Source organism: Ursus americanus, chromosome 24 (genome assembly GCF_024610735.1).
Source record: "Ursus americanus isolate L20-20 chromosome 24, mUrsAme1.1.p, whole genome shotgun sequence".
NCBI classification, from domain to species: domain Eukaryota; kingdom Metazoa; phylum Chordata; class Mammalia; order Carnivora; family Ursidae; genus Ursus; species Ursus americanus.
Window position 1 is genome coordinate 3687854 of NC_142150.1, and position 18723 is coordinate 3706576.

Consider the following 18723-nt stretch of genomic DNA (forward strand, 5'->3'; position numbering starts at 1 on the left):
GAAAGGAGAACAAAGGGAGTTAGAATATGTGGGACAACGAGAAAATAGATAATAAAATGGTAAATTAAAACACCTCCATATTGGTATTTAGAAAACAAATGGAATAAACCCTCTGATTAAAAATCAAAGATAACTAGAGTTGATTAAAAACTCAATTCATGCTTTAGATGAGATGTTCATAAAACATAAGGGTACAGAAAACAAGAAAGGATTGAGGTCACAGGTACCAAGGCTTAGGATTTCAACATGTGTTTATGGAGGACGCAGTTCAACCCACAACAATACCCAACAGAAATACAAGCACATTGCATACCTTGAGATGTATAAGAATATAGATAAGAGTAGTATTTGTCAGAACCCCAAACTGTAGTGCTATGTCATCAATAAATCATAGTGGTATAGTAATACAATAAAATACTATATGAAAAAAATTTTTTTAAAATTTATTAAAGGGCGAGCACAAGTGGAGGGGGTGGGGGTGGGTGCAGAGGGAGAGGGACAATCAGACTCCCTGCTGAACAAGGAGCCTGTCACTGGGCCGATCCCAGGATTCTGGGGTCATGATCTGAGCCAGAAGGCAGCCACTTAACTGACTGAGCCAACCAGGCACCCCTTAATGCTGTATGATAACTAAAATGGATAAGTTATGGGCGCCTGGGTAGTGCAGTCGTTAAAGCGTCTGCCTTCGGCTCAGGGCGTGATCCCGGCGTTCCGGGATCGAGTCCCACATCGGGCTCCTCCACTGGGAGCCTGCTTCTTCCTCTCCCACTCCTCTGCTGTGTTCCCTCTCTCACTGGCTGTCTCTCTATCACATAAATAAATAAAATCTTAAAAAAAAAATAAATAAAATAAAATGGATAAGTTATAGCTATATACAGCAATGCGTATCTCCCAAATATAACATTAAGTTAAAGAAGCTAGATGTAGAGAATACATACTATATGGGATCCATTCACTGGAAGTTAAAAACATGGAATAACTACTGTACTATTTGGGGGATATATGTGAGATGGTTGAACCAAAAAGAAATTCAAGAAAGTGATTACCATCAAAGTCAGGGTAGTGGTTACCTTGGAGGCAGGGAAAGAGTTGCAATGGGGAAGGGGTATGAGGAAGTCTCCTGGGGTTGGCAGGTCGCTGGTTATGAAGTGTGGACTCTGACCAGGATGCTGGTTACAAAGTGTCGACTTTGTGATAAATCATTTGGTTGTATACCCTTATTTCATTTACTTTTCTGTATGTGTGTTATATTTCTCATGTGTACACACACACACACACACACACACACACACACACACACATTTATAAAGAGAAGAAAGAAAGAAAGAAAGAAAGAAAGAAAGAAAGAAAGAAAGAAAGAGAATCCAGAAATTTAGTGAATTTGAAGCCATCTGGGTTACATTTACAATCAAATGAGCCAAACCAAAAAAGTATCATCAAGTTTATTAGAAACAACATATTGTCCTCAATTCTGCTTACTAACCTGGATGGGTGTGGTCTGCCTGCAATATCTCCTGAATATGAAATTGTTAATTGAAATAATTGAAAATGCATATTTGTGCGTTAATATGCTTTTTGAGAACCCACAGTGTGCCGGACACTGATGTGCTTTTCCTCTGAGTTGAATTTTATGGAGTTCTGAGGAAATATGGACAATTTTGGTTTGAATAGCTGCTAGTCTCAGATTCCTTCTCGGTGAGAATCTCTTCCCTCACACCACCCCCACCTTTGCCCACGCTCTAGTTGCAGTGACTAAAACTTGCGAAATACTATGTATTAAAGCAGACAGGACTCACATATTCAAAAAATATCATGGCCATCTGAGATCAGGGTGAGAAAGTCTGTTTCAAATCTGTGGCAGCCTGAGTTGGGGAGTTGATGTATGTTCTCTGAATATTTAAGTTAGGTAAAGATTCGAAATCTCATTGCTTGAAAGCAATCCAAAACTCAAAGTGCCACCCCACTGGCTCCTCCTTTAGGAATATAGATGTCATCAAATCTCAGTAATGACAGATATTAACACAGCCCGTGAGACTGAAAAGAAACTTAAGACAACATTTATGGTTTCTTAAACTTTTAGTATATTCCATGCCTGGCTTGAAATTCATTGCATATGATGTTGCCGTCTTGCTTAATCTTGTGTTTAAGATTAATGGACCTGTAGAATATGCCAAAAGTTGCTTTCCAGGAGCCTGGTTTGCCCAGTCATAAGTAAACCATGTTTAGGTGGTGATGTGCCAAGACTCCAATCAGCTTGTCTTCATAGCCTTTCTCTCTTTCCAGAAGCCATGAGCTTCAGGAGGGCAAGGACCATGTTTCCTTCCCTTACCAATATGTACTCAATACCTAGAATAGTGTTAGGCATGCAGCAAACACCAGATATTTATTGATCGAATTGCTGACTGAGAAAACAAATGAGCAAGTACTTGACAAAACACGTTTCCCTAAAATGAGCAATGATATTCCAGAATGGTTCCATTTACATTGTATTTAACCTCCATAACCCACAAAAAGGGCCTCACTTTTGGACTTTCATGCATTCAATCATCTAATTTTTATTGAATGCTTATGTAGATCTTAGGGGTACATAGTACTTTTGATGAAAAGAGGCAGGGGAAGATGTTTTTAGGCAGTAGGAAGTATTGGGGGCCAATTTGAAATAGAGCGATCCAGGAAGGTCTCACTGAGTTGATGTTTGAGTAAGACCTGAAGGAAGTGAGGGAGTAAGAGGTGAAGCAAGGGGAAAGAAGGGAAGGAGGTGAGAGTTAAGGGTACATCTCACAGAACAGTATTTTAAGGTAAAGAAAATAGCATGTATAGTGGCCCTGAGGCAGAGAATCCTGGGAGAAGTCAAGGGAAAGGAAGAAGCTGTGTGTAGCTTGAGCAAAATGAAAGGGGGAGAACAGTGGGAGGTGAGGTCAGAGAAGTTCCTGGTCCGCACTCTGTAGGATTGGGTAAACTGAGCAGGGGTTGACGTGGGCCTGATTTGCTTTTTAATAAGATCACTTTGATGGTTTTATTGGAAAAAGACATAAAGCTCAAGAGCAGAAACATACAGAGTCAGAGCTAGTCTATGGAAAATTCTAACCATCAGAGAGACACAACTGTAAGCAGAGAACTTGGTTTTTACCAAGACCATGTCAAAATAGTTCTCTCCTTTCAGGAATACATTTGACGATAAAGTGGGTACTAATTACACAATAGATGTTTTCTTTTTTTTTTTGATGAAAATATGTATTTGTTAATGCACGAATATGCTACTGTCAGTGTAATTTGGAAAGGGGTTTTGGAATGTTTAAACAAAATGAGTGAGAAATTGTAGACTACTGTTTTGAATATTTTTGAAGGGTACCATTTGACATCTTCTAACCCATTTTTTTAAAAAGAACTGACAGGAGATTTAGATTAAAATTAGTGGAAAATGAAGCGAAAACAATAAAGATGAACAGTGAAATCAGTCAAGTTATTTTGATACTGAAGTGAATTGTAACAAAATTTTCAGATTCTACTGAAAGCAGCAATTCATTAAGAGGAAGAGATAATTTTAAAACAGACGTTATGAGGCACCTTGGTGGCTCAATGGGTTGAACATCTAACTCTTGGTTTCAGCTCAGGTCATAATCTCAGGGTTGTGGGATTGAGTCCGTGTGGGGCTCTGTCATTAGCGGGGCGTCTGCTTGGGATTCTCTCCCTCCCCTTCTGCTCCTCCCCCTGCTTATGTGCTCACACTAGTGTGTGCTCTCTCTCTCTCTCAAATAAATAAATAAATCAAATCTTAAATAAAATAGAAGTTATAAAGTTGATCATCCCATAAATTCGATAATCCAATTAATAAGGAGAAGTGATTAAATAAGCGCATTGCTAATTTGGCAAAAACCAGTGACTGTAATGAAAATAACAGAAAAGTCAAGTTATGCCAACACAATAAGATACCAATGAGGGGCGCCTGGGTGGCACAGCGGTTAAGCGTCTGCCTTCGGCTCAGGGCGTGATCCCAGCGTTCTGGGATCGAGCCCCACATCAGGCTTCTCCGCTAGGAGCCTGCTTCTTCCTCTCCCACTCCCCCTGCGTGTGTTCCCTCTCTCGCTGGCTGTCTCTATCTCTGTCAAATAAATAAATAAAATCTTAAAAAAAAAAAAAAAAGATACCAGTGAAAACTAGTTAAAGAGTATTGTCAATTCAAAAAGTATTGGAAAGAAAAGCTTGAAATGTTCTGAAATCTTATAGCTTATATATGAAGGAAACTGGATGGAGATTTTCCCAAATTTGAAAACAACCCTAAAAACTTACATGACATTACCAATAACAAGTTGTAAAGTTGAAAGAAACTTTCTAACATATCAGTATTAAAAATCTACTTTCACCAACCATGTTAGAGGAAAGACCTAATTGTCTTTTTACTCTTGGTGTAGAAAATGAAGAGTTGACCAAAGAGTACACACCCCCAAAATGGTAGGAGAAAGTATGATGAAGGTGTGTCAGGTAGGTAATTAATCAAGATAGCGCCTCTGGATATTGCCTCTGGATTCACAGGTTTTGTTGACTTTTTAAAATTTGGATCTAGTTGTGATGTTTTCCCCCCTCACTCTTGTTAAATTAATTAAACAAGGAAGCCATTAGACTGAAGTACCTTTCATGAGGTGGCAGCCTACATAGCAACCCAAAATCTAAGCTTGTGTATATAAAATGCCTCAAGGTTATGAAATTGAAACCTAAGGACAATCGATCAAAAAGGCTGGCTAAGCTTTAAGCTATAGCCAATCAAATAATTTCCTTTCTATGCTTTCAGCTCTTCTCTATATGTCTTTCTCCCAGGTCCTGTCAGTGGGGTGCCTCTCACCACTTCTGGTTCGGCATTGCCCAATTAAATTGATTTTTGCTCAAACTCTTAAAATTTTTAATATGCCTCACTTACCTTTTAGCATTTTAAGTAAATATTTACTTTCTGCCTAAATTTTTAATGCATTTTTTAAAAGCGGGACCCCCATGTGATATAAACTTCAGGCTCCCAAAATCTGGATTCATTCTGATCAATAGATTGGTTTGTGTATTTTAAGATTGCAAAAAAAATATATTAGATGTCCACAAAGATAGACAGATACACAAATTTGGAGTTCAGGGTAGAGGTTCAAGTCAGAGGAGTACATTTGTGAGGGGAATGTTACCCACATTCCAGTGTCTATGTGGCTCCTTATCACATCACTAAATAATTAACTCAATTCTCTGCAGATGCTGACTGGGTGTCCCACAAATTTAACTCACCTGTGACACTACCTGGAAATAGTGTCAGATTCCCCAGGGTAATGGCTCAGTCCCATAAGACTGCCCACCTTCTCACTTAAGAGGCCAAGTTCAAATCCAAGCGGTTGCCTGGGCTTCTGACCACCTTGCTGTAAATCAGAGGTTCCCACAACTGCCTCCTCAGGTTCCATTGGTTTGCTAGAGTGGCTTACAGAACTCAGGAAACTAGTTTGCTTACTAGATTACTGGCTTATTGCAAAGGATGTTAAAGGATACAAATGAACAGCTAGATGAAGAGATACATAGGGAGAGGTCCCACACACAGGAGCGTCTGTCCCGTGGAGTTTGGTGCCTGGAGTATGGGTACATCCTGGTTCACCAACATGGAAGCTCTCTGAACACAGTTTTTGTGGAGGCTTCATGACTTAGACATGATTGATCAAGTCATTGGCCATTGGCCATTGATTCAACCTCTAGTCCCTCTCCCCGCCCTGGATAGAGGGGTGGGACTGAAAGTTCCAACCCTCTAATAATTAGGTTGGTTGCCTTGGCTTTTGTTACTTAGGAAATTCCAAGGGTCATGCCAGAAAGAGAACAAAGACCAGCTATAGGCATACCACGTTTTATTGCACTTGGCTTTACTGTGATCCACAGATGTTACACTTTTTTACAAATTGAAGGCTTAAGGCAACCCTGCTTCAAGCAAGTCTATCAGCTCCACTTTTCCAACAGCATTTGCTCACTTCATGTCTCTGTGTCACATTTGGATATTTCTCACAAAATTTTAAACTTTTTTGTTATTGTATTTGTTGTGGTGATCTGTGATCGGTGATTAAAACTTGATAAACACTCAGATGATGGTTGGCATTTTTTAATTAAGTTATGTACATTTGTTTAGGCATAATGCTATCACACACAATAGACTGCCATATAGTCTTTTATATGCAGTGGAAACCAAAAAATTTATTTGACTTGCTTTATTCTGATATTTGCTTTATTGCAGTGGTCTGGAACCCAACCTGAAATCTCTCTAAGGTAGCCCCATACATATTTCTTATTATAAAATCACAATATCACACATATCTAAATGGTATTTAAAAACTTAAGATGCAGGGCCATGTTGACTGTTGGGGCTCTAGGCAATTTTGCCATTTTGAGCCTCTTCCTCCATTTAAAAAAAAATATATATATATATAATCATATAAAATTATATAATTGTTAATAATTAATATAGTCAATGCAAGTAATAATAGAGTTGATAATAATAATATACTAATAGGTATACTAACAAAGTAATAAATAATTACATTATTGTATATTTATATATTATTGTCGTCGAAAACCGACCTCTGTGCTTCAGAGCCAAAATATAACACACACACAGTTTGGAATAAAAAAGAACAATAACTTTACTGCTTTGCTGGGCAAAGGAGGCTGCAGCTGGTTATGGACTTCAAAAGACTGTAAGCCTGCCTGGAGGAAGGGGCTGCGGGGTTTTATAGGGAAATGCAGGTTCTAGCTGCCTTGACTGGCATTGTGTACTTACTGCCAGCCGCCTTTGTCAGTCTTTAGGGTGGTACTGAGTTTCTGAAACAAAAACCTAGGAAGGGAGGAGGGAAGGTTTGCAGAAGAGGGGTAAAAGGTTATTTTAAAATCCAACTTCGCTGGAACGTTAGTACAGCTATTTTGATTTTTGTTCAACTTTATGCTTTTAAGAGGTTTCATTATGATTACATGTTATGTATATAAATATATAGCAGTAGCATCTATTAGGATGACTAATATCTAGGCTGAACATGTTATCATATTTACTTTTTCTTCTAATTTTAAAATAAATTCAAATATTTTCATGGGCCCTGGAAAGTACTGCATGATTGTTAAAGTAACCAGATTAGGCCCAAGACAGTGCCCTCATGTTAAACCCGTATCAGCAAACCAAGACATTACTAAGTTTCTATGCTGGCTCTCCCAGAAAAGGGAGGCCCAGGTCCACCATCCGCATATGCCTGCGCGGCACAAGTTATCTGACCTGGCTCCAAATCAATAAATGCCACTACAGCTTCCTTGTTCCTGCTCGCTTTGGTCTAGAAAAATCTCTTGCCTTGTACAGCTCTCTGGAGATCCTTTCTATCGGCTGCATTGATGCTGCCTGATTCATGAATGACTGAAAAGAAAGCCTGCCAGAATAATAAATTGTCTGTGGAAAATTTTCTTTTAACATAGCCGATTTTGCATATCCTCTCGATCAATCACACAGGATGGCCCACTTCTCGTTAGCCCGCTTCCAGCTCCCACCCAATGACCTCAGTCGGGGCGCACCTGAAGCCTTCCTCTTTTTCCCACTGTAAACGTTTCTTGCTCCCCTGCCTGCCTGTGACTCACTTGCTCTATAGTGAGTTCAGGCTTTGGTTCATTTCCACAAGGACAAGACCATTGGAGGGGAGGAGGTCAACAAACTGGAGGTCAGGGTAGTTGAAAGATCAAGTAGGTGGAGTTTAAAGTCATCCAGCATTAATGACAGGAGGAGGGTTGGAGGGACAGACATTGATGGACATTGGTCAAGTGAGAGAGGACCCCAAATATTGAAGAAATAGTGGGAGTCACCCAGGGTTCACAGATGATGACAACAACGAAGGACGGCGGGTGATTAAAGTCTGATGACATGGGAGTCAGAGCTATGACTCCTACAGAGGTTAAGAGGAGATAATGGTGGGGAAGCAACAATGAGGAGTTGGAAGGACCCTTCCCCATCAGCTCCACTGAAAGGAGGGATGTCGAAGCTACTGCTCCTTAGGAGCAGTGCCCTCAGGGAAGAGCCAGGTTTCAGTTAGAAGATGGAGGCAACCTATAGAGAAGGCTTGAGTGTTTAGGGAACCTTGCTTATTATGACCATGAATTCCAGATAGTTGACTGTTTTAGAAGTTGGAGAGGGTCATGAGATGCAGTCAGAACATACAGAACATTTTGGAGATCTTGGGGATGAGGGATAAACTGAGGGATGTGGGCTTCCATGCAGTGACTAATAAAAATGGAGACAAAAGACATACAGATGGATGTTGAAGTTGTGGGTGTTGAGAGGGAAGGGATGGTTGGAGATCTTGTCAAGGAAGATTCTGAGCTCTGGTGCTTTTTCTAGACTCCTCCTGGGGGTCTGGAGGCCTGTGGAAGATCAGTTGTCCACTGAGCATGGGGAGCTCTGTTTAGACCCCAGGGATGAAGGTGTGGAAGGGATGAGAGGGAGTCTTACAAGTGGGAAGTGTTCCCATGTTGGCATAAAGATGGTGCTGTAAAGACTGCCTCAGCTGCCTCGAAAGTCCTGCCAAGCCCTCCACATGAGCCAGGCACTGAAATATTTGTTGAATGAATGGATGAATGAATGAACTAATGAATGAATGAATTTCCTTTAGTAACTGGAATCTTTAACATCCACAGCCCAAAGCATCTGCATTAGAATCACTTCTTGGGTAGATACCTCCAAGACTTCTAGACAATTAAAAGAAAAGCAAAACAACGAATAGAGTCTGCCTGCCCTAAGAACAAATTCCAGCTCCAGAATGAAGAAAATTCTTACACCTTCTAAAATTAGTTTTCTAGATCTAATCGTTTAAAGATCCAGATTGCACAAGACAAAGAACAGGTGATTACAGAATAGGGAAAGGAAAAGATGAGGTAAACTTTATTGGTGGTGTTGGGGGTGGTCAAAGAAAGCATATGATGAGTTTTGAACATCAGTTTGAAGTGGGAGGCAGCACTGCGGAGAGGGACAAGTATAATAGGTATTTCCTCTAAGTCCTGTGAGCCTGGGGTGAAGTCAGGGTTACTGGCATCCAAACACTAAAAATAAAAGAAAATTGCTTATTGCAGTTTTCTTCATTAGCCACCCTACAGGATCACCCAGCATTTCCTAGGCCTCTCCTTGCACTAGCTGTCAGGAGCCATTTCCTGGGACATGGGTGATGGCCCTGGGAAAGCCATTAGAGCTCCTCTTGGCTTCTGGTTCTAGGCTTGCTCCAGGTGCCTTCTCTGAAGCAGCTTCTAGAAGAATTCACGTTCTGCTTCCCAGTTATAGACCCCTCAAGGCCACACTCATAAAGTAACAGATTAAAGGGACCTTAAGGTGTTTTCAGTCGAATTCCCTACCTGATTGCGGAGGCTCTTGAGAAAATGGCATTCGACTTCAGAGTGACAGCATCTACCACCCCAGACGCAGCCCGTCCCATTTTGGTCCTTTTCAATAAATAGAATGTTCAGGCTCATTGAACTGAAGTCCCCATAGCTTCTTTAGCAGTATTCCTGCAAAGATTTTGTAATCAGTTTAATACGATCCGTGGCCACAGGATTATATGCCATAGGATGTCTTTCCGGTGACCAGAATTCAGTCTTTGTTACGGAAACAGTGAATTCAACCCTGGTGCAGTCTTACTAATCAATTTCCTTTTCTGTATGCATTATTTATCAATGTTCTCCTAATGTCATTCTCTGATTACATTATTAATCAATTCTTTCTTTTATGCAATCTAACAAGCATTAAATTAGTTACAGAATGCCTACTGTGTGTCAGGCACAGAAATTACAGCCACAATGGTAAGTGAGTCAGATAGGGTTCCACCCTCCAAGACGTTATTGGCTATAGGGATTTAGAGCCAAGGAAACAGGCTTTAATTCAAAAGTGAGCTAAGAGCTATGTTATGGGAGCGATTAGAATTTGTTGGAGTTCACACTGGGCCACTTAATCTCATTTGAATTATAATGCCAGAAATCAAGTGGCTGGTTTTTTAAAGTACAGGCTAGCGTGGAAGGTAAACTCCACTTACCTTAGATAAATTTGGGTACGTCCCACGTTTTATCAGGCATTCATATGCAGACCATCCCCAGTGGTGAAGCCTAAGGATAGGGCAAACCCAGGGGTAAGCAGTCATGGATGGGATGGATAAGTGGCTGGCAGGAGTGGAGGCGTAGGGAGGTGGGTCTTGGCCTTGGGTGTGTTTCATGGCTCTCAAATTCCAGACTCACTGGTCTTTCCCTAGGGGGCAAGGTTACTTCTCAGAATGACACAAGATCCTGGGCCTCTGATGATACAACAGGAGCACATTTTGTCCATTGATTATTCAATGGAGCAAGGTCAGAAGCATTAAGCAAAAATATTTCAAAAACATATATATATATACAGGGATTCATCAGTTTCCTAATTGCGTGGGTATGTGTATGTGCACATGCACGGACCCAATATGCCCAAGTGAAGATGGAAACAGTTGGCAGGAAAACATTTTGTCAGGACACTGTTACATATTTGAAGACAAAAGTGATCACTAAATATATTTCCCAGTTGTCAAATCATGTAAGTTAAGAGCCTCATTTCACTGATAGCATTCCTAGCCTCAGGCTATCTTCATAATTTTTACATTTTCTTCAACTTAATGAAATCTGCTCTGATTAAAAAACAGGATCTCCATAATTATGCTCCAAGTTATGGCAGAAGGGAGGAGATGGGTGTAATACAGAGACTTCTGGTGGGGAGGAGTATGGGCCAGACTTTAATCCCAGCGCCTCTTCCTCTTGTCCTGTGATCTCCAGCAACTTCCTGAACCACTTCACAAATGTATGTGTAAAGAGTACCCACATCGTGGGATTGGTGTGAGCCAACCATTCTTTCACTTGACAGATATTTACTGAGCACCTGCTCTGAGGTTCCAAACCCTCAGGACTGGGATACTGCTGTGAAAGAGATGTGCAAAGAGCCCCGCTCTTGTAGAAAGTATGCGGCACAGGGGATGATGGTAGACAATGAATATAATTCACAAATGAATTATATAAAAGATGATAAATTCTAGAAAAAAATGAAAATATGATAGGGCAAGGTGGGCTCGGGAGGGCAGGATGGGGCTGCACAGGTTCCCCAGTTAAATAGAGTGGTGTAGGTGGGCCTTGCTGAAAGGTGAGGTTAAGCTGAAACCTGGAGATGGTAAAGGAATTACCTAAGTGGATGGCCAGGAGAAGACCCTCACAGGCAGAAAGAAGAGCCAGTGCAAAGGCACCAAGGTAGGAAGTTTCCTGGCATGTTGCAGGATGAAGGAGGTCAGTATATCTAAAACAGAGTAAAAAAAAAAAAAACAGGGAGAAGTGGGGGTCTGGGATGTCTCAGGATCGCATAACACCTCATAGGTTGCTATAAGGATTTAGGGTTTTATTCTGAGCAAGATAGAGAACCACTACAAGATTTTGAACATTTGTTTTGAGCATACAAGGGTTTCCTGGCCACTGTGTTGAAAATAAATGTCTAGGAAGCAAGGGAACCTGGCTAGGAGGCAGTAATGGAGGTGAGAGATGATTGTGACTCAGGGGTAATGGAAAGTGGTGAGAAGTGATGGGATTGAAGATAAACTCTGGAGGAGGGCCAGCATGATTCCTGATGGATCAGATCCTGATCATGAGCATGCTTGTGGAGGCAAATCGGGATCTCAGTTTGGATGTGTTTAATTTGAGATGTCTATGAGGCATCAATGTAGACATGTCAAGAGGCAGTTGGGTATGACTCTGGAGTTTGAGAAAGGGTTCTGGCATACAGATATAGACTTGGGAGTGTTTAGAAAGACTCAGTCCTTCTCCTGTGTTTCTCCCTTACTTTCCAGCACTGCTACACTCAGAACACTTCTGACACTAGAGGCGGGTGGGTTCTCTCCCAACAAGCAATTCTCTGCAACTCCAGCTGTCGGTCGTACAACTGAACCCAATTCTGCTACTGTGTACCTGGACATAGCATCAGATCCCACAAGTTAAGCGTTCAGTCCTATAAGATTGCCCCCCCCCCATGCAATTCAGATGCTAACCATAAGCCTAGGTTGTCACCTGTGCCTCTGATTGATCAGCTATAAATTGGAAGTTCCCATGACCCCCTCTTCAGGTTCCATTAATTTGCTATCGTGGCTCACAGAACTCAGGAAAACAGTTGACTTACCGTTTATTATAAAAGGTTATGATAAAGATACAGGTAAACAAACATCCAGATGGAAGAGATGGGTAGGACAAGCGAGGTGGAAAGGGGCAGGGAGCTCCCACACCTCTGCAGACATGCCTCTCTCCCTGCACCTCCATGTGTTTGCCCACCTGCAAGCTTTCCACACCCCAGACTTCTAGGATTTGTATGGAGGCTTCATTATGTAGGCGTGATCCATCCTTAACTCCATCTCCAGCCCCTCTCGCTTCTCTGGAGAGTGGGGGGTGGGATTGAACATTTCAAGCTTCTAATCGTGGCTTGGTCTTTGTGGTGATCAGTGCCCATCCAGAAGCCCACCCAGAGTTGCCTCGTTAGAACAAGACACTGCTATCACCCAGGAAATTCCAAAGGATTTAGGAGCTCTGTGTCAGGAACCAGGGTCAAGACCAAGTGTTAGAACAAAAGATGGTACTTAGCACTATAGTCACATAGGCCATTATAAGAGTTTTAGGATTTTCATGCCAGGAACTGGGAGCAGAGACCAATATATATATATTTTCTGTTATCTTACAGGGAGTCATCAGAGACCCACGAAAATATGAGGCAAGTTAGTTCATTGAGATGGTAATTTGCATTTTGCTGTCATTATATTTTCCCCTCCACATCCCCACTTCTGTGACAAAAGAGGAAGCCAGGCTTTTGTTTCCTTTTGTCTCCAGGGAAGTTTATTTGGCAATAGAAATGTCCATTGCACGAAGGCAACCCCTTGTCGCTTTCGTTTTCAAAAGCTTCGAGTTTCTGGAAGGGGCCTTTCCAGAGAGGTGTGTGCAACAGGCAGGAGATTGAGGTAAAGTTCTCCCTACTTGTTACAGTTCAGGTAACCCAGGGCTTCCTTGGTCAGCATATGTTATTTCCCTAATTCAGGGATTGGTTCAGGGGTGGCCCAGTTTGTCAGAAGCTTAAGACAATTGCTGGGGATTTTAAGATATCCATGTAGACTCTCCTTTTGAACAGTGAGGTGTAGGTTTTTCAGACCTGGAACTAATACAGCCATTTTACCCTCATGAAGGAAATAAGCTTAAAAACTAAGCTGCCATGTGGAAAAGGGCATACCAGGGAAAAATAGCAGAAACAGGCACAACCATTATCTCTTGCTGTGTAACTAATTATCCTAAAACGAAGTGGCTTAAAACCACAAAGTTATAATTTCATACAGTCTCTTTGGACAAGGGGTTTTGGGAGAGGCTTGGCTGGGTGGTTCTGGTTCTCAGGGTCTTTTATGAGGTTGCAGTCAAGATGTCAGGTGGGGGGGCACCTGGGTGGCACAGCGGTTAAGCGTCTGCCTTCGGCTCAGGGCGTGATCCCGGTGTTATGGGATCGAGCCCCACATCAGGCTCCTCTAGCGTGCTATGAGCCTGCTTCTTCCTCTCCCACTCCCCCTGCTTGTGTTCCCTCTCTCGCTGGCTGTCTCTATCTCTGTCGAATAAATAAATAAAATCTTAATAAAAAAAAAGATGTCAGGTGGGGCTGCACTCATCTGAAGGCTTCTCTGGAGCTGGAGGAGCTGATTCTTTTTTTTTTTTTAATGTTTTTTTATTATATTATGTTAGTCACCATACAGTACATCCCTGGTTTCTGATGTAAAGTTCAATGATTCATTAGTTGCGTATCACACCCAGTGCACCATACAATACGTGCCCTCCCCGCTACCCATCACCAGCCTATCCATTCCATCTCCCTCCCCTCTGAAGCCCTCAGTTTGTTTCTCAGAGTCCATAGTGTCTCATGCTTCATTCCCCCTTCTGATTACCCCCCCCTTTCTTTATCCCTTTCTTCCCCTACCGATCATCCTAGTTCTTATGTTCCATAGATGAGAGAAATCATATGATAATTGTCTTTCTCTGCTTGACTTATTTCACTTAGCATTATCTCCTCCAGTGCCATCCATGTTGCAGCAAATGTTGAGAACTCGTTCTTTCTGATAGCTGAGTAATATTCCATTGTATATATGGACCACAGCTTCTTAATCCAGTCATCTGTTGAAGATCATCTCGGATCCTTCCACGGTTTAGCTATTGTGGACAATGCTGCTATGAACATTGGGGTGCATATGGCCCTTCTCTTCACTACGTCTGTATCTTTGGGGTAAATACCCAGTAGTGCAATGGCTGGGTCATAAGGTAGCTCAATTTTTAACTTTTTAAGGGACCTCCACACTGTTTTCCAGAGTGGCTGTACCAACTTGCATTCCCACCAACAATGTAGGAGGGATCCCCTTTCTCCACATCCTCTCCAGCAATTGTTGTTTCTTGCCTTGTCGATTTTTGCCATTCTAACTGGCATAAGGTGGTATCTCAATGTGGTTTTGATTTGAATTTCCCTGATGGCTAATGATTTTGAACATTTTTTCATGTGTCTGTTAGCCATTTGTATGTCTTCATTGGAAAAGTGTCTGTTCATATCTTCTGCCCATTTTTTGATTTGTTTATTTGTTTCTTGTGTATTGAGTTTGAGAAGTTCTTTGTAGATCTTGGATACCAGTCTTTTATCTGTAGCATCATTTGCAAATATATTCTCCCATTCCGTGGGCTGCCTCTTAGTTTTTTTGACTGTTTCCTTGGCTGTGCAGAAGCTTTTTATCTTGATGAAGTCCCACAAGTTCATTTTATCTTTTGTTTCTCTTGCCTTTGGAGATGTGTCATGAAAAAGGTTGCTTTGGCCGATGTCGTAGAGGTTGCTGCCTATGTTCTCCTCTAGGATTTTGATGGATTCCTGTCTCACATCGAGGTCTTTCATCCATTTGGAGTTTATTTTTGTGTATGGTGTGAGAGAGTCGTCAAGTTTCATTCTCTTGCATGTAGCTGTCCAATTTTCCCAGCACCATTTATTGAAGAGACTGTCTTTTTTTCCACCAGATGTTTTTTCCTGCTTTATCAAAGATTAGTTGCCCAAAGAGCTGAGGGTCCATTTCTGGGCTCTCTATTCTGTTCCATTGGTCTATGTGTCTGTTTTTGTGCCAGTACCATGCTGTCTTTGTGATCACAGCTTTGTAGTACAGCTCGAAATCCGGCATTGTGATGCCCCCAGCTTTGCTTTTCCTTTTCAGCAGTTCCTTGGAGATTCAGGGCCTTTTCTGGTTCCATACAAATTTAAGGACTATTTGTTCTAGTTCTTTGAAAAATGTCCTGGGTATTTTGATCGGGATAGCATTGAAAGTGTAGATTGCTCTGGGTAGCATGGACATTTTAACTATGTTAATTCTTCCGATCCATGAGCATGGAATATTTTTCCATCTTTTTGTATCTTCCTCAATGTCTTTCAAGAGTGATTTATAGTTTCTAGAATATAGATCCTTTACATCTCTGGTTAAATTAATTCCAAGGTAACGTATGGTTTTTGGTGCTATTGTAAATGGGATGGATTCCCTAATTTCTCTTTCTTCGGTCTCATTATTTGTGTATAGAAATGCAACTGATTTCTGAGCATTGATTTTGTATCCTGCCACATTACTGAATTGCTCTATAACTTCTAATAGTTTGGGAGTGGATTCTTTTGAGTTTTCCATATACAGTATCATGTCATCTGCGAAGAGAGACAGTTTGACTTCTTTGCCGATTTGGATACCTTTTATCCTGGAGGAGCTGATTCTAAGATGGTCCTTGATGTAGGAAAGACATTAGGGTTTGAAGCCAATAGCCAAGAAAGAATTCTTGAGACATTATTGGTGTGAAAAGGTGGTTTTATTACAGCACGCGGACAGGACCTGTGGGCAGAAAGAGCTGCACCGGGGTCATGAAGAGTGGCCCATTATATACTTCCAAGTTGGGAGGGGGTTAGGGAGAACGTAAGTCTCTAAGGGATCTTGGAAGCAAGGTTTCCAGGACTTTGAGGGGGCTAGCTATTTTTGGGAAAAGGTCATTTATTACCGTCTATCAAAACCTTAGTCATGAGACCCTTCAGGTGTATATCAGTGGGCCATATGCTTGGGGGATGATTACAAATATGTATCTTGGGGGGGGGGTTAGAGATGAAGTTTCCAAAGGAATTTTCATTTGTTAAAGTAGACTTACAGAATCCTTGGGTGGGGGGTGGGGAGAATCAGACTAGAATTGCCTTTTGCCCTTAGCAAAGTATCAACATCGAGGCAGTTGAGTCCCTAGGGGAATGTCACTCTGCCTGTTTCAAGGACTTGTCGATGGGTTGTAGGTAGTAAGGAAATTTCATAATTTTTTTCTTCTGCCTTTGTTTCTCACATCAGTCCTTACACATAGACAGCAGGTTTGTGATTGCTGTAGGTAGGACCCTCTCTGTAGGGCTGCCTAAGTGTTCTTACAACATGGTAGCTGACTTCCTCCAGAGTAAGGAAACTTTAACTTTTATTTTATAGTCTCAAAAGTCACAAAACATAACTTCTGCCACATTGTATTCATTAGAAGCAAGGCACTAAGTCCAGCACATACTGAATGGGAGGGGAATGAGGCTTCACTTTTTGAAAAGAGAAGCAGCAAAAAATTCGTAGTCATATTTTCCCACCACACAGGGTGCTGGAGATCTTATAACCATACCTGAAGACTTTCCCACCAGTAAGCCAGCCAACGCTTTCCTTTATCTTTAAAGCCAGGTTGAGTTGAGATTTTTTTTTTTTAATTCTCATAGACAAAAGAATTGTAATTAATGCAGAGGGTGTAGATCGAAGTAGCTTATCTGGGAGAGGATAGCAGTTCTCAAAGCTGAGGGGGGAGATGGTTTCTTGGGAGGTGATAGGCTCTCCAAAAGGTAAGGGAAATGGCAGCTCTCAGGGAGACTGGATCTTCCACCCTGGGACTCCGGTCTGCACAAAAGTCCACAGGCCCTGCATAAACATCCTGGCACTGCATTACCCATGTCTTTTATTTTCTGTATTCTGATGCTTTGACCTCTGGGCCCTGCTCACTCTGGAGGGACTGCCCCTCCCATGGTAGCCAATTCCTAGAGATAGTAAATAGCTTACCTTTGAGAGTATTTTTCAAAAGCAAACCAACCAATCCAGAGCCCACACCCCAACTACCTCCTTTATCTGACTCTCACCCACTGAACCACTCTCCACCTGCACTAATCACCCTAGGGCCAGGTCCCAGACAACCAGGGACAGCCCCTATGCTCTAGACCCCACTGAAATATTCCAAACTAGCCAATCCCAAACCTGCTTACCATGCCTTGTCTGTTCCTTTCTGAAGAAAACACAATAAAGACTCTTGCACGTAGCTCTGCCCCCATCCCTGTGCCTCCTAACCAACACTGGTACTTCTCTGTATGGCCCCTGCATGGCATGGCATGACCTCCCCTTTTGGGAACTGTGAATTACAAACTGTCTATTCAATGGTAATCATCTCTTGATCTGTTGGCCTTACTAAACCTCAAATTTTCTACTAATATACTATATTTTATTTTTTTACTGTTTTTTTATTATATTATGTTAGTCACCACACAGTACATCCCTGGTTTTTGATGCAAAGTTCGATGATTCATTAGTTGCGTATAACACCCAGTGCACCATGCAATACGTGCCCTCGTTACTACCCATCACCGGTCTATCCCATTCCCCCACCCCCCTCCCCTCTGAAGCCCTCAGTTTGTTTCTCAGAGTCCATAGTCTCTCATGCTTCATTCCCTCTTCTGATTACCCCCCTTTCTTTATCCCTTTCTTCCCTTACCGATTTTCCTAGTTCTTATGTTCCATAGATGAGAGAAACCGTATGATAATTGTCTTTCTCTGCTTGACTATTTTAAATCAGGCACACAATACATAAAACTTTCTACCTTCAAAAGACCATGTGGGTATAGACAAGAGGTAATCAGCTATGACCAGTAGTGTTCCTTCCTGAATATTCTGGACTATGTAAGACTCTAGGGGAAAATGGGAGCAGGAACTGGCCAGTCAGAAGCTGGGTAGAGTCAGCTTGAATATAATTTTAAGAAAATTCCAAGAAAATAGATAACATAATGCTTCTTAACCTGAGCATGGTGATTACAAATTAAGACCTGCTATATTTAAGTTTTGGTTTTTGAAGAATCTGTGATCATCCTCATAAGCAATTACTATTCATATGTTGATTTTAATTTTCAAAGTAACTTATAAAGATTTATTTTTAAAAATCTCTAGCCCTTACCATCTCCCCCTTTTGACCTCACGACACATTTGAACATCGGGATGTGTGAAAGCATTTGGTGACAATTTTTGTTACACAGATGGTGCGTGCCTCACCTCGTCTACCGAAGTTGCTGAGTACGTTGAGTCTTATTACTTGAAAAAAATGTACAATTATTTTTATAAATTTAATCATGAATTTACTTCATGGTCATTTCAATTTGGACTTTTGGGCAACCTATGGAATTTCTCTAGAATTCAAATCTCAGCCATCTCCAGTAGGTAAAAGGCTTTCATTCTTTAAATTTGTATCTTTTTATTTCTTCCTGGATAGCAAGGTTATCCTCCTTCTAAGAAGCTTCTGTCAACAGCCTTTGCCTAAGACTGACATTCCCAGTAATGTTTTCTCCTTTGTAGTCAT